Here is a 14,064-nt window from a genome sequence, read left to right as displayed (position 1 = left end):
GTAACTAACAAACTATTCTAAGACAAGCAGAGGAGTTTGCCAGATCATTATTTAACCCTGAAACATTACTCCAAAAATAGCATCTACTTAGTTTAGATGTTGCATACAAAGTCACTGCTGTGTTTTAACAGTGGCTACATTGTGAAATCTTTTGAACATCCTGGTGTTGTGTAAATTGAAGTTATTTTGATCTTCTAAATTATTAAGAAAATGAGAAAACATTTTTGACCATCCAAGGGCAATTAAGGATGGGCAATAAACAGGGATATCCTCATCCTATGAATAAATTATATAAAAATTTGATTTTGTTGTTATTTTGAAACCCAATGCAAATTTAAACTGTGGCTACACCAATTGCTTCCAAGTAATAGATCATCCTGGACATATATTCTCACTGATCTGTTGTTTCCTAACACCATTACACAAGCACCATAGCAATAACATCAAAGGTAGTTTAAGGAGAATGCTTATTGTCACCTCATTTAAAATAAGTAAAAAATGGTTAAAAAAATGTGGCTTTGCCAGCATCACTCATATCCCAAGTGTTGCTACATACTGAGGTTCTACCTGTCCACAGTGTTGTGAAGGATGAGCCTGGTCTTTCTGTATCATCTGTCCTTTGTGAAAAATTTGTGAAAGAAACACCTTTGACCAAAAGTCTATCAGGCAGTGGTCAGCATATAACATCCATGAGACCCTGCAGGAAGACGAGAGGGTGGACCCTGTCAAGTTGTTCCTTGAGCCAACTGTGTCACCGCCAGAACTTTGCAACAAGCACCAAGACATTGCTTGGCCGGTGGTAAGAAGGGCATTCGCTACCCATGAGATCCTCCGTGTATGCCCAGACTGTCTCCACCACCATACACTGCCAGTGCAAAGAAAGTCTGGAGAAAGTTGCAGTGGTTTTTGTTGAGGTTCATCCCAGGCAGCTCTGAGATGCAGGACGCTGTGTTCTACAGTCTGTTCCCCAGGATGCACACTGAGACAAACATTGACTGTGCCTGGAGGACCATCAATTCAGTGAAAGACACTCTTTGGTCTGCCCAAACTTTGCTGGTCTTCCAGTGCAAAGAGTTGACTTCAACCTGTGTTGCAGGCTAGCATGTTCCAAGGTAGGACTACATACTGAGGGATGCACTAAAGCTTGGCACAGTTGCTGCCAAAGTGCAATGGGAAAAGACCACTATCTAAGGGCTTTCTGCCAAAGTATAATGAAAGTCTATTCAGGTCTCAGACCCTCCTGGTGCCTCAAATACATGTAAATAGTATGGTGGATAAGTAAGAATTGACTCTGTGTTTGTTGCAAGTCAAACTCCAAGTTAGTTTGTTCTCCATATGTGAAGACTGTACAGTACAATAGTCGAAAAGTGTGATGCTGGAAAAGCACAGCAGATCAGGAAGCATCCGAGGAGCAGGAAGCGACGTTTCCAAAGTGCTCACCTACTTTCAAATCTAACACCTGGCCAGGCTCGTTACCCAGTACTAAATCTAAAGTAGCTTCGCCCCTTGTAGGCCTGTCTACATACTGTGTCAGGAAGCCACTGGACAAAAACGGACCCATCTATAGTACTCGTACTGTAGTGATCCCAGTCAATATTTGGATAGTTGAAGTCCCCCATGACAACTACCCTACCTCTCTCACTCCTATCAAGAATCATCTTTGCTATCCTTTCCTCTACATTTCTAGGACTATTCGGAGGTCTATAGAAAACTCCCAGCATGGTGACTTCTCCTTTCTTGTTTCTAACCTCAGCCCATACTACCTCAGTTAACAAGTCCCCAAACATCCTTTCTACAACTGTACTATTGTCCCTGATCAACAATGCCACACCTCCCCCTCTTTTACTATCTTCTCTATTCTTACTGAAACATCGGAATCCCGGAACCTGCAACAGCCATTCCTGTCCCTGCTCTATCCATGTCTCCGTAATGGCCACAACATCGAAGTCCCAGGTACCAACCCACGCTACCAGTTCACCCACTTTATTTCGGATGCTCCTCGCGTTGAAGTACACACACTTCAAACCAAGTTCTCACTTGCCAGTGTCAGATACTTGATTTTGGAACTCCCTACTCTCATCCTCTTCTGTACCTGTCCTACAATTTTGGTTGAGAAAGTGAGGTCTGCAGATGCTGGAGATCAGAGCTGGAAATGTGTTGCTGGAAAAGCGCAGCAGGTCAGGCTGCATCCAGGGAACAGGAGAATCGACGTTTCGGGCATAAGCCCTTCTTCAGGAATTTTGGTTCCCATCCCCCTGCTGTATTAGTTTAAATCTACCTTAATAGCTATAACGAATTTCCCACCCAGGATATTGGTACCCCTCTGGTTTAGATGAAGACCATCCTGCTTGTAGAGGTCCCACCTACCCCAGAAAGAGCTCCAATTATCCAAAAACCTGAAACCCTCCCTCCTGCACCATCCCTGTATCCACGTGTTCAACTCCTTTCTCTCCCTATTCCTCACCTCACGAGCACACGGCACGGGCAGCAAACCAGAGAAAAAAACTTGGTTTGTCCTAGCTCTAAGCTTCCACCCTAGCCCCCTGAATTTCTGCCTCAAGATCCCATCTCTCTTTTGACCTATGTCATTGGTGTCAATGAGTGATTTTTCTAACTGGCAGGATGTGATGCAGGAGTCTCAGTTTTTATAATTTATATCAAAGACCAAATGAAAGGAACTAAGGTATGACAGCTGAAGTTGAGATGATGCAAAAGATAAGGTAGGAAAATATGCTGTAAAGAGGACATAGGTAATTGCAGAAGAAGTCATAAAGGACTCAAAATGTTAACTCTGTTTCTTGCTCCACATATGCTTCAGACTTGCTGAGTTTCATCAGAATTTTCTGTTAATATAAAAGGGAGAATGTTACAGTCATATTGTGCATTGATGAGGCCATATCTCAAATACTGTATGCAGGTTTGATCTCCTTATTTATGGAAGGATGTAAATATTTTGGAAGTGGTTTAGAGGAGGTTTATGAGATTGATTCTTGAAATGCACAGATTGTCTTAAGGGGTAAGGTTGGATCTTCACTGGAATTTAGAAGAGTGAGGTGTGACTTGATTGCAGTACATAAAATCCTGCATGATTCACGTAGAAATAAGCTTTCCTCTTGTGGGCAAGTCCAGAACTTGGGGGCTCTAATCAAAGATAGGGGTGGCCCTTTTAGGGGACAAAGGTTAGGTGTCGTTTTTCCTCCAGTTTAGGCAACTTTGGAACTGTCTGCCTCAGAAGGCAGTGGAAGGCAGCGGAAGTTGCAACATTGAATAGTTTCAAGTGGGGGCAGAAATAGTTTTGTTACGTGAGGGAATCAAACATTACTAGGATAAATGGAAACGTGGAATTCAAAACACAAACAGATCATTCATGATCCTAATGAGTGGTGAAGCAGCCATGAGGGACTGAATAACTACTTCTGCTCCAAATTCATATGTTCATAACACATAACAAAATAAATGTGCAGGAATTACATGTATAACATCACCGTTGAATTTTATAACACAGACAAATGACATTTGGTCCATCAGATTATTTACGGTAGCAACCCTATAGCTCACATCTCATTTTGTAACCTATATAATCCTTTAATTCGTATAGTGATACAGCATTCTCTTAATAGATGTAGTAGCCTCTAATTATCCTGAAAATTATTTCTTGTGAAGTTTCATTGGCTTAGTTCTAGCCCCTTGACGTTTGTGGTATATATCACTCATTTAGACTGAAAAACAGGAGGCATGATTAAGAATTTTGCAGATGGAACAAAAATTGGCTATGCAGTTGATAGTGAGAAAATAAAGCTGTAAATTGCAGGGAACTATCAATGGATTATTAATGTCAAGTTTGCAGCAAGTGGAAAGTGGAAATTGAGTCTGGTAAAGTGTGAGGTATGCCAACAAGAAAAAGAAAACCTGAAACAGGTGAGACAGTGAAAATCGTACAGGAACAGAGGCCATGACCTGAATCTTATGTTCTTTTGGCTAAGTGCGAATTGCATCAAGTGTTTTGGAGGTATTCTCACTATGAGGCCCAGCAAGATTTAGCATTGTATCTTATCAAATGCACCAGGAACACAAGAGTGCTCTAGGACGGCAGGGTGAGAGGGGACACACCTCCAAGAGGTGATAAGGGTGATCACCAATAACCGTGATATCACTGGTTGAAATCTCTTCATATTAATAAATTCTGCAGCGTTGTAATGTGATCCTCTCAATGGCATGTGTGTGGAGTCAATGGCAACTTGTACTTGGAGGAACCAATTACATTTTGAATTGTACTGCCTGAGCTGCAGCACTGACCTCATTAGGGAGAAACAGAATGAATAAAACATGTGTTCTTGCAAAAGTACCATTGGTCACTGTCCTGATGCATTTATAGATGTGTGACTGAGAGATCTCACAAGGTCTCCTGTCACTCTTGGAAGTAGCCAGTCACATAGAATTTCAAAGCAGCTGTCACCTTTACATTTGCCAGCAGAGGATGGCCTCCCTCTCCTGCAGACCTCAAGTCGTGTTCCAGCATCCAGCAAAATTCTTTCATAGTGGCCCTGAGCATATGCAGCTTGTGTTGACACTGTACCTCATTCATCCCCAGGAAATGGAGTCAGAGCCAAAAAGCTCTGAACCTCCTGTGGAACCCATGCACCCTGAATGATGTAACATCTCTCTAAGCTAGGTACTCCTCGCCCTTTACAGTGGACTGCTACTGCTTTCGAGCTTGCTGTTAGCCCTGGTTCTTCTGCATCCACCTTTACCTTCTTATGAAGGCAGCCACAGTGACTAGCATCCTATCAGTAAATGGGCACAGGACTCTTGCTGGAAACAATCAATGTTGAGAACACAAGGAGTGAAAGAGGTTCTTAGGTCTCAGAAGTGGATTGGTGGCACACCCTGCAGACGACAGTTGCACTCTCCTCCATATAACAAGACAAGCAGCACCCTGATAACAAGGGCCTCAGTAAGTGCACCAACTTGGTGAGGGTGTGATACTGGCTGTGTGAACAACACAGTACATTAAAATGGGATGCCTGCTGTGCTCCAACAATCTTACCATCCCAGACTCATATTACTCATTCAACTTTTCTTTGTAGTCAGTATAGATAATTGTTAAATTTACATAATAGATGATGAAAAATCATCTCCACCTCTCACAAATACTTGGAAGATTATGATTTACTCTTTGACCAGTCTTAGCCTGTTTTTAAGTAATTGCTGCTAACTTCTTCAGCACTGAGATGCAAATATTCAATTTGTAAGCACCAATGGCAGGATGGAAATGGCCTTTGATGAGTATTTTATCCTTATGCACCTTCAATCTGCATGTATAATTGCATGGGCAATGAAATGATTACAAAATAAATGTAGCTGGGGATTTCAAATGGCTGCTTCATAGATATGTCCTTTTCTTTTAAATATATTTTTATTAAAGAAAAAAGAAAGAATTTCTTGAATATCACAACAAATACAAACCAAAACGATTCAAAACAATACACAGAAACCCACAAATTATATAATTAAATAAACAATAACTAGTAATTAAAAGACAGTAATAATAATAATAATAATAATAACAATACAGCTCAACGAAACATAATAATAGCACTCGACTATCGAGAGCGTAAATTTCTACATATTCACGTGTTTGTAGCTCCTCCTCTCTGGATACCAGACTCATTAAACAGCATTGTCATGGCTATATAAAGGCACTTATTAGAATGGCAAACAAATCCGCACCCGAGTAGTCCAAAATAGTCCCCAACATCTTATAAAAATTCTCAGTTTTATGGTGCACCATACTTGTAAGAACGTCCCAGAGGATGTGCTCCATGACGAGCATACGCCAGCCCGACACCCCTGGGGGTTTTTGGGGCACCCAACCTAATAGAATGTTTATTCATGCACAAAAAGTGAGGATACGGAAACGCTTTATTTTGTGCACATCCAATGGAAGAGGGTTAATAAGACCAAGAAGAAGAGATACCAGGTCCAACTCCACCTGCCCATTCAAGACCCTCTCTATTTCACTGACCACATCACTCCAGTATACCCACAACCTGTGGGAGGACCAGAGACAATGAGTGAGCATACCCATACTCATTTTGCATTTAGGACACATTGGAGATACTCACAGTTTAAATTTTGAAAGGTGGTCTGGATCCAAGTGGACCCTATGGAGAATTTTCAATTGCGAGACATGGTCCTGTTGCAAATGAAGATCCTCCTTGCATTTTCCCAGATATCCTCCCATACTTCAGGACAGATTTCAACATCCAGCTCCCTCTCCCACACCTTACAGAATTGGTCCGACTCGTCCGAGGGACCCTCTCCCAATAGGTGATAGATATTGCTGATAGAAAGTGTGTTCTCAGCACTCAGGACCCTTTTCTCCATGTCAGATCTATAAGGATCGATTAGAAGTCTGGTCTCTTTTTGTATGAAACTTTTAATTTGAAAAAAAAAACAGAAGTCGTCCATACTGGGCAACCCATATTTCTGAACCAACTGGTCAAAAGACATCAGTATATTCCCCCTTGAATAAGTCACTCAGGCAAGACACGCACTAGCTGCCCATAGTTTAATCCCCGAGTCCATCACCCCAGCGAAAACCTGGCATACCCCACCTATGGGTGTAAAAAATTATGATGAAGGCCTGTGACCAGTGGAGTGCCACAAGAATCGGCGTTGGGTCCACTACTTTTTGTCATTTATATAAACGATTTGGATGTGAGCATAAGAGGTATCGTTAGTAAGTTTGCAGATGACACCAAAATTGGAAATGTCATGGACAGCGAAGAAAGTTACCTCAGATTACAACGGGATCTTGACCAGATGGGCCAATGGGCTGAGAAGTGGCAGATGGAGTTTAATTTAGATAAATGTGCTGCATTTTGGGAAAGCAAATCTTAGCTGGACTTATACACTTCATGGTAAGGTCCTGGGAAGTGTGGCTGAACAAAGATTCCTTGGCGTGCAGGTTCACAGCTCTTTAAAAGTGGAGTTGCAGGTAGCTAGGACAGTGAAGAAGGCGTTTGGTATGCTTTTCTTTATTGGTCACAGTATTGAGGTCATGCTGCAGCTGTACAGGACATTGGTAAGGCCACTTTTGGAATATTGCGTGCAGTTCTGGTCTCCTTCCTATCAGAAGGATTAGATTAGATTACTTACAGTGTGGAAACAGGCCCTTCGGCCCAACAAGTCCACACCGACCCGGGTAGCGCAACCCACCCATACCCCTACATTTACCCGTTCACCTAACACTACGGGCAATTTAACATGGCCAATTCACCTGACCTGCACATCTTTGGACTGTGGGTGGAAACCGGAGCACCCGGAGGAACCCACGCAGACACGGGGAGAATGTGCAAACTCCACACAGTCAGTCGCCTGAGGCGGGAATTGAACCCGGGTCTCTGGCGCTGTGAGGCAGCAGTGCTAACCACTGTGCCGCCTCTTGTGAAACTTGAAAGGGTTCAGAAAAGATTTACAAGAATGTTGCCAGAGTTGGAGGATTTGAGCGATAGTGAGAAGTTGAATAGGCTGGGGCTGTTTTCCCTGAAATGTCGGAGGCTGAGGGGTGACCTTATAGAGGTTTATAAAATCATGAGGGGCATGGATACGATAAATAGACAAAGTCTCTTCTGTGGGGTGGGGAAGTCCAGAACCAGAGGGCATAGGTTTAGGGTGAGAGGGGAAAGATATAAAAGAGACCTAAGGGACAACTTTTTCACGCAGTGGACGGTACGAGTATGGAATGAGCTGCCAGAGGAAGTGGTGGATACTAGTACAATTGCATCATTTAAAAGCCATCTGGTTGGGTATATGAATAGGACGGGTTTGGAGGGATATGGGCTGGATGCTGACAGGTGGGAGTATATTGGGTTGGAATATCTGATCAGCATGAATGAGTTGGACTAAAGGGTCTGTTTCTGTGCTGTACATCTCTATGATTCTATGACTCTATTTGGCAATATTGCCCTTACTCTGACGCATTGCCCTCCACACCTTAACAGTATTAATAACTATTAGGCTATGACAATATTCCTTAACTGTCCTCATTTTGTCCAAGAACAGCAAGCTCGTAAGGGGGCAACTTGCCTGAGATGCTTCGATGTCCACACATAGTGAATGAGAGTCCCTCCAGGCCCAGTCATTCATGTAAGATATCAACGAGTTTAGTCAATAGTTTTTAATATCTGGGAGGTCCACTCCTCTCAGTCTGTGTGGTAGCTGTGGTTTAGTTAGTTTAATAAGGGGTTGCTTGCGATACCAGATAAAGGAACTGAACCAACCATTCCGTCTTCTAAATGTTTGCTTGGTAAAAAGCAAAGGGAGCATTCGCATAGGATACAACAGGCGGGAGAGAATGTTTATTTTAATGAGGGCTATCTGACCTAACCAAGAGATCGGAAATGCCTCCCAACTTCGAAGGACTTGTTTGATTCTGTCAAACAAATAGGGATAATTGGTTTTAAATAGCCGATCAAAGACGGGAGTAAATGAATACACCTAAGTACAGAAAGCCCTCCTATGACCATCTAAATGAAAATTGAGATTTGTCGTCAGGACCAGGCATTTTCGGGAGACCCCACCATGGGCATGGCCTCTGATTTTACAAAGTTGATCTTGTAACCCAAAAAAACACCAAACAAATTAATTCATTGTATCAGATGAGGCACCAAAACTGTTGGGTTCGATAAAAAGATAAGAACATCAACTGCATACAATGCAATTTTCTGCGACTTTGTCCCCACTTCTGGTGCGGATATATTGGGATCCCTACGTATTGCCTCCTCCAGCAGTTTAATCACCAATGTAAAATGCAATGGTGATAAGGGACAGCCCTGTTGACTGCCCCTCAGGATATTGAAATTGCTTGACCGCACACCATTGATGAGGACTGCAGCAAGAGGGTCACTATACAAAACCTTTACCCATCTGATGAAGGCTTCTCCCAAACCAAACCGCTTTAAAGTATAAAAAAGATATGGCCACTTGACCCGGTCAAATGCCTTCTCTGCATCTAAAGAGATCACTAATCCCCATACCAATCGTTGTTGACATATTTGGATCATATTAAGTAACCTCCTGACATTATTCGATGACCGGCAACCTTTTATAAAGCCCGTCTGATTCTCCTTAATGATGGAGGGCAGCACAGTTTCTCGTCTGAGTGCAAGAATCTTAGATAGGATTTTCAAATCAACATTCAGGATTGAAATGGGCCTATAGGAAGCACAGTCCTCCGGGGCCTTCCCTTTTTAAGAATAAGAGGGATGTTTGCCTGTCTTATGGATGGCGGGAAGAGGGCACGGCTATGTGAAGTGTTAAACATACTAAGCATCAGTCCTTATAGTATACTTATAAATTCCTTATAAAACTCTCTGGCAAGTCTGTCAGGACTAGGAGCCTTTCCATTCTGAAGCTGCCTCACAGCCTCCTCCACCTCTTGCACTGACAATAGGGCATTAAGGAGAGACTCTTGCTCAGAGGTCACTCCTGGGAGGGCCAGATTCTTAAAAAAAGACTCCATCCTAACCTGCCTATCCTCACAACTTTCAGAATGGTATAGTTCGAAGTAAAATTTCCAAAATGCCACGTTAATCCTTTTAGAATCATGTGTTAAATTTCCAGTATCTTCCTTGATCGAGGTAATGGCTTGGGCAGCACTCCTTTTCCTGGCAAGATACACTAGGTACTTGCCCAGTTTATCTCCATGCTCAAAAAGCCTTTGGTTTGCAAATGGAAGCTCCCTTTTAGCTGTCTGTGTGAGCATGGAGTTCAGTGTGGACCGAAGTGCTGTGATCCTCTGCAGTTTAGCCAATGAGGGCCTATCAAAGTATGCCTTTTCAGCTACCTTCAGACATGTCTCGAGAAGCATTGCTGCTCATCCTTCTGCCATTTCTTATTGGCAGAATAGGAAGTTACTAAACCCTCGCATAGGCTTTAGCAGTATCCCAGAGAAGGGATGGGTTACTGACCGAGCATGAATTAATGTCTAAAAAAAGTCCTAAATTCAGTAGAAAAGAATTCAGTAAATTTGCTATCCTTAAGGATGAAGGGATCCAGTCAGCAATGCCTCGAACCTACCATAGTATCCTTACTCTTGACCATTAGATACACTAGAGCGCGACCAGAAGTAGTGATATTGCCAAGTGTACATGACACCACTGAACACACTGTGGGAGTCAAGAAGAGATCAATCCTGGTATGGCATTTGTGCGGATTCGAGAAAAATGTTAAATCCTTGCCAGTAGGATGAAGGTGCCTCCAAACATCTATCAATCCTAGTTCAACACACAAATCCTTTAATTGCTTAGATTGTGAAGAAGATATTGCGGGGCCTTTTAGGCAATCTGTCCACCGTAGGATCTATTAGACAATTAAAATCCTCCCCATAATAATATGCTGACATGCAAGATCTTGAGAGGTGGACCGGAGGACAATAAACATAGAACATAGAACAATAAATTGCAGTACAGACTCTTCAGCCCTCAATGCTGCACTGACCTGTGGAACCAATCTGAAGCCTACCTATCGTACATTATTCCATTTTCATCCATATGTTTATCCAATGACCATTTAAATGCCCTTAAAGTTGATGAGTCTACTACTGTTGCAGGCAGGGTGTTCCATGCCCCTACTACTCTCTGAGTAAAGAAACCATCTCTGTCATCTGTCTTATATCTATCACCCCTCAATTTAAAGCTATGTCCTCTCATGCTAGCCATCACCATCTGAGGAAAAAGGCTCTCACTGTCCAAGCTATCTAGCCCTCTGATTATCTTGTATGTCTCAATTAAGTCACCTCTCAACCTTTGTCTCTTTAACGAAAACAGCCTCAAGTCCCTCAGCCTTTCCTCATAAGACCTTCCCTCCATACCAGGCAACACCCTATTAAATCTCCTCTGCACCCTTTCCAAAGCTTCCACATCCTTCCTATATTGCAGTGACCAGAACTGTAGGCAGTGCTCTAAGTGTGGCTGCATCAGAGTTTTGTACAGCTGCAACATGACCTGGTGGCTCCGAAAATCAATCCCTCTACCAGTAAAAGCTAACTGCATGCCTTCTTTACAACCTTATCAACCTGGGTGGCAATTTTCAGGGATCTATGTACATGAACATCGAGATCTCTCTGCTCATCTACACTGCCAAGAATCTTACCATTATTCCTGTTGCTCCTTCCAAAGTGAATCACCTCACACTTTTCCAGATAAAACTCCATTTGCCACCTCTCAGCCCAACTCTATCTATATCCTCCTGCAACCTACAACATATTTCGGCATGGTCCACAACTCTACTGACCTTAGTGGCATCCACAAATTTACTAACCCATCCTTCTACGCCCTCATCCAGGTCATTTATAAAAATGACAAGCAGCAGTGGACACAAAACAGATCCTTGCGGTTCACCACAAGGAACTGAACTCCAGGATGAACATTTTCTGTCAACCACCACCCTCTGTCTTCTTTTAGCTAGCCAATTTCTGATCCAAATCACAAAAGCACCTTCAATCCTGTGCCTCTGTATTTTGTGCAATAGCCTACCGAAACTTATCAAACACCTTACTGAAATCCATATACACCAAATCAAAACCCTCATCCACCTGTTTGGTCACCTTCTCAAAGATTTCAATAGGGTTTGTGAGGCACGACCTATCCTTCACAAAACTGTGTTGACTATCCCTAATCAACTTCTTCCTTTCTAGATGATTTTAAATCCTATCTCTTATAACCGTTTCCAACACTTTACATACAACTGAAGTAAGGCTCACATACCTATAATTAAAGGCCTTCTTGAACAAGGGGACAACAGTTGCTCTTCCTTTCTAGATGATTTTAAATCCTATCTCTTATAACCGTTTCCAACACTTTACATACAACTGAAGTAAGGCTCACATATAATTAAAGGCCTTCTTGAACAAGGGGACAACAGTTGCTATCCTCCAGTCTTCTGGTACTATTCCTGCACTCAATGATGACATAAAGATCAAAGCTAAAGGCTCTGCAATCTTCTCCCCGGCTTCCCAGAGAATGCAAGGACAAATCCCATCCAGCCGACCTTCCAGAATTGCTAACACCTCCTCCTTGTGAACCTCAATCCCATCTAGTCTAGTAGCTTGTATCTCAGTATTCTCCTCGGCAACATTTTTTTTCCCCAGTGTGAATACCAACAAAAAATATTCATTTAGCGCTTCTCCTATCTCGTCAGACTCCAAGCATTTAAGATCCTGAATTCTTCCACATATATCAAAGCTTTAAGGATTATAAATCTACTGTTTGTGTCTTTAATACAATATAACAACTTAAATGGGAGATTCTTCCTAACCAGAATGGCCACCCCCCTACTCCTAGTATTGAAAGATGAGAAATAAAACCAGGTTATACCCATTCTGTTGCAGTTTCAGATGCTCTGCATCATTTAGGTGTGTATCTTGCAATAGAGCAACATCTCTTTTAAGACTGGAAAGTACCTTCTTCTTCTTCTTGACGGGTGAGTGACTCCCCTTAATGTTGCAAGTACCACTTGAACACATCCTTAGCCATAACCTTCTACAGCACCATTTAGACTCCAGAGAGGGAGAGCTCAAACTACAAATCACTGAGCTTCAGTACAAGAGAGTCCACAAAACACAAAAACTACATAATCTAAAACAGCTACAACAAACAAACCCACAAACCTTGCAAAAATTATGTACACCAAAAATGAAAACAAGAAAGTGCCAAAGGCACTGATTAGAGGAATTTACCCCCCCATTCAAAGGGGGCACCAACACATCCCAAAACCCTACTGACTATCCCAACCACCCTCTTAACTCACACCAGTTAGGGTTGCGCCACACACATAAGCAATCCAGTTGGGGAAAAAGAACAAGGTTAGTAATATACACAAGTAAGTTAAAAATAAATATGTCACCCATCCCTCGGTATAACATAACTTAGAAATTAAAGGTAAATACTCTATCCATCCCGAGCATAATTACCAACAAAAGGAAACTCCACCAAGTCCTCTCTTAAGAAAAACAAACTTGAACAACCCTGTTGTCTGTGCCTATTAAGTCAGCGTGTTCACATACGTTCCTTGTTTTCTCTGGTGAGTCAAATAAATGTACAGATCCATCATAATGAACCTGATACACCGCTACATATCTTAGAGAGTACTGGATCCCAAGCTCTCTCAATCTCTTCTGGATGCCATTGTAGGACTTCCTTGTCTGGATTACTGCCGCTGAAATGTCTTGGAAGAACATGACCTTGGAACCCTTGAACCAATGTCCTTGGGTCCTTCCCTTGGGCTCTGAAAGCTCCCAAATTAAGGAAATCCAGGAACCACTTCTCAAAAACTTCCACTGGCCACTCACCTTCCGTCCCTCCGGCATGCCTCCAACACAGATGTTTTTTCTTCTGCCCCGTTCTCAAGACCATCCACCAGATCCAGCATGCCATTGAACTCTGTTTCCAGAGATTCAATCTGATCTTGGATGAATCAGCCTCTGCCTCCACCCTGTGGCCCGGCGTTCAAGCTCATCAGTCCTTTTCCCCAGGTCTTGCAGCATAGCAGAGAGTGGAGCCAGCTTTTCCTCAATTTTCTCTTCAATTTGCTTTCCCAAGACCTCGCGGGATTTGGCAAGCTCCTCAAACAGGGCCTGGTAAGTAAGCAAGCCTGCCGCCTCGGTGGGTTGAGCCGCGGCCCTGGCCCCGGACAAGCTTCCTCCTTTCTTCGGCATTCTCCCGCAGCAAAAGGGAAGGTAAATGAAATTTTCTCAGCAAGGTGGCCTTTATGTGGAGCCATGGGGGAGAAAATGGGGGAGATACTAAATGAATATTTTGCATCAGTATTTACTGTGGAAAAGGATATGGAAGATATAGACTGTAGGGAAATAGATGGTGACATCTTGCAAAATGTCCAAATTACAGAGGAGGAAGTGCTGGATGTCTTGAAACAGTTAAAGATGGATACGTCCCCAGGACCTGGTCAGGTGTATCCGAGAACTCTGTGGGAAGCTAGAGAAGTGATTGCTGGACCTCTTGCTGAGATATTTGTATCATCAATAGTCACTGGTGAGGTGCC

The sequence above is a fragment of the Chiloscyllium plagiosum genome, chromosome 9 (assembly GCF_004010195.1).
Source record: "Chiloscyllium plagiosum isolate BGI_BamShark_2017 chromosome 9, ASM401019v2, whole genome shotgun sequence".
NCBI classification, from domain to species: Eukaryota; Metazoa; Chordata; class Chondrichthyes; order Orectolobiformes; family Hemiscylliidae; genus Chiloscyllium; species Chiloscyllium plagiosum.
This window is presented reverse-complemented; position numbering follows the sequence as displayed.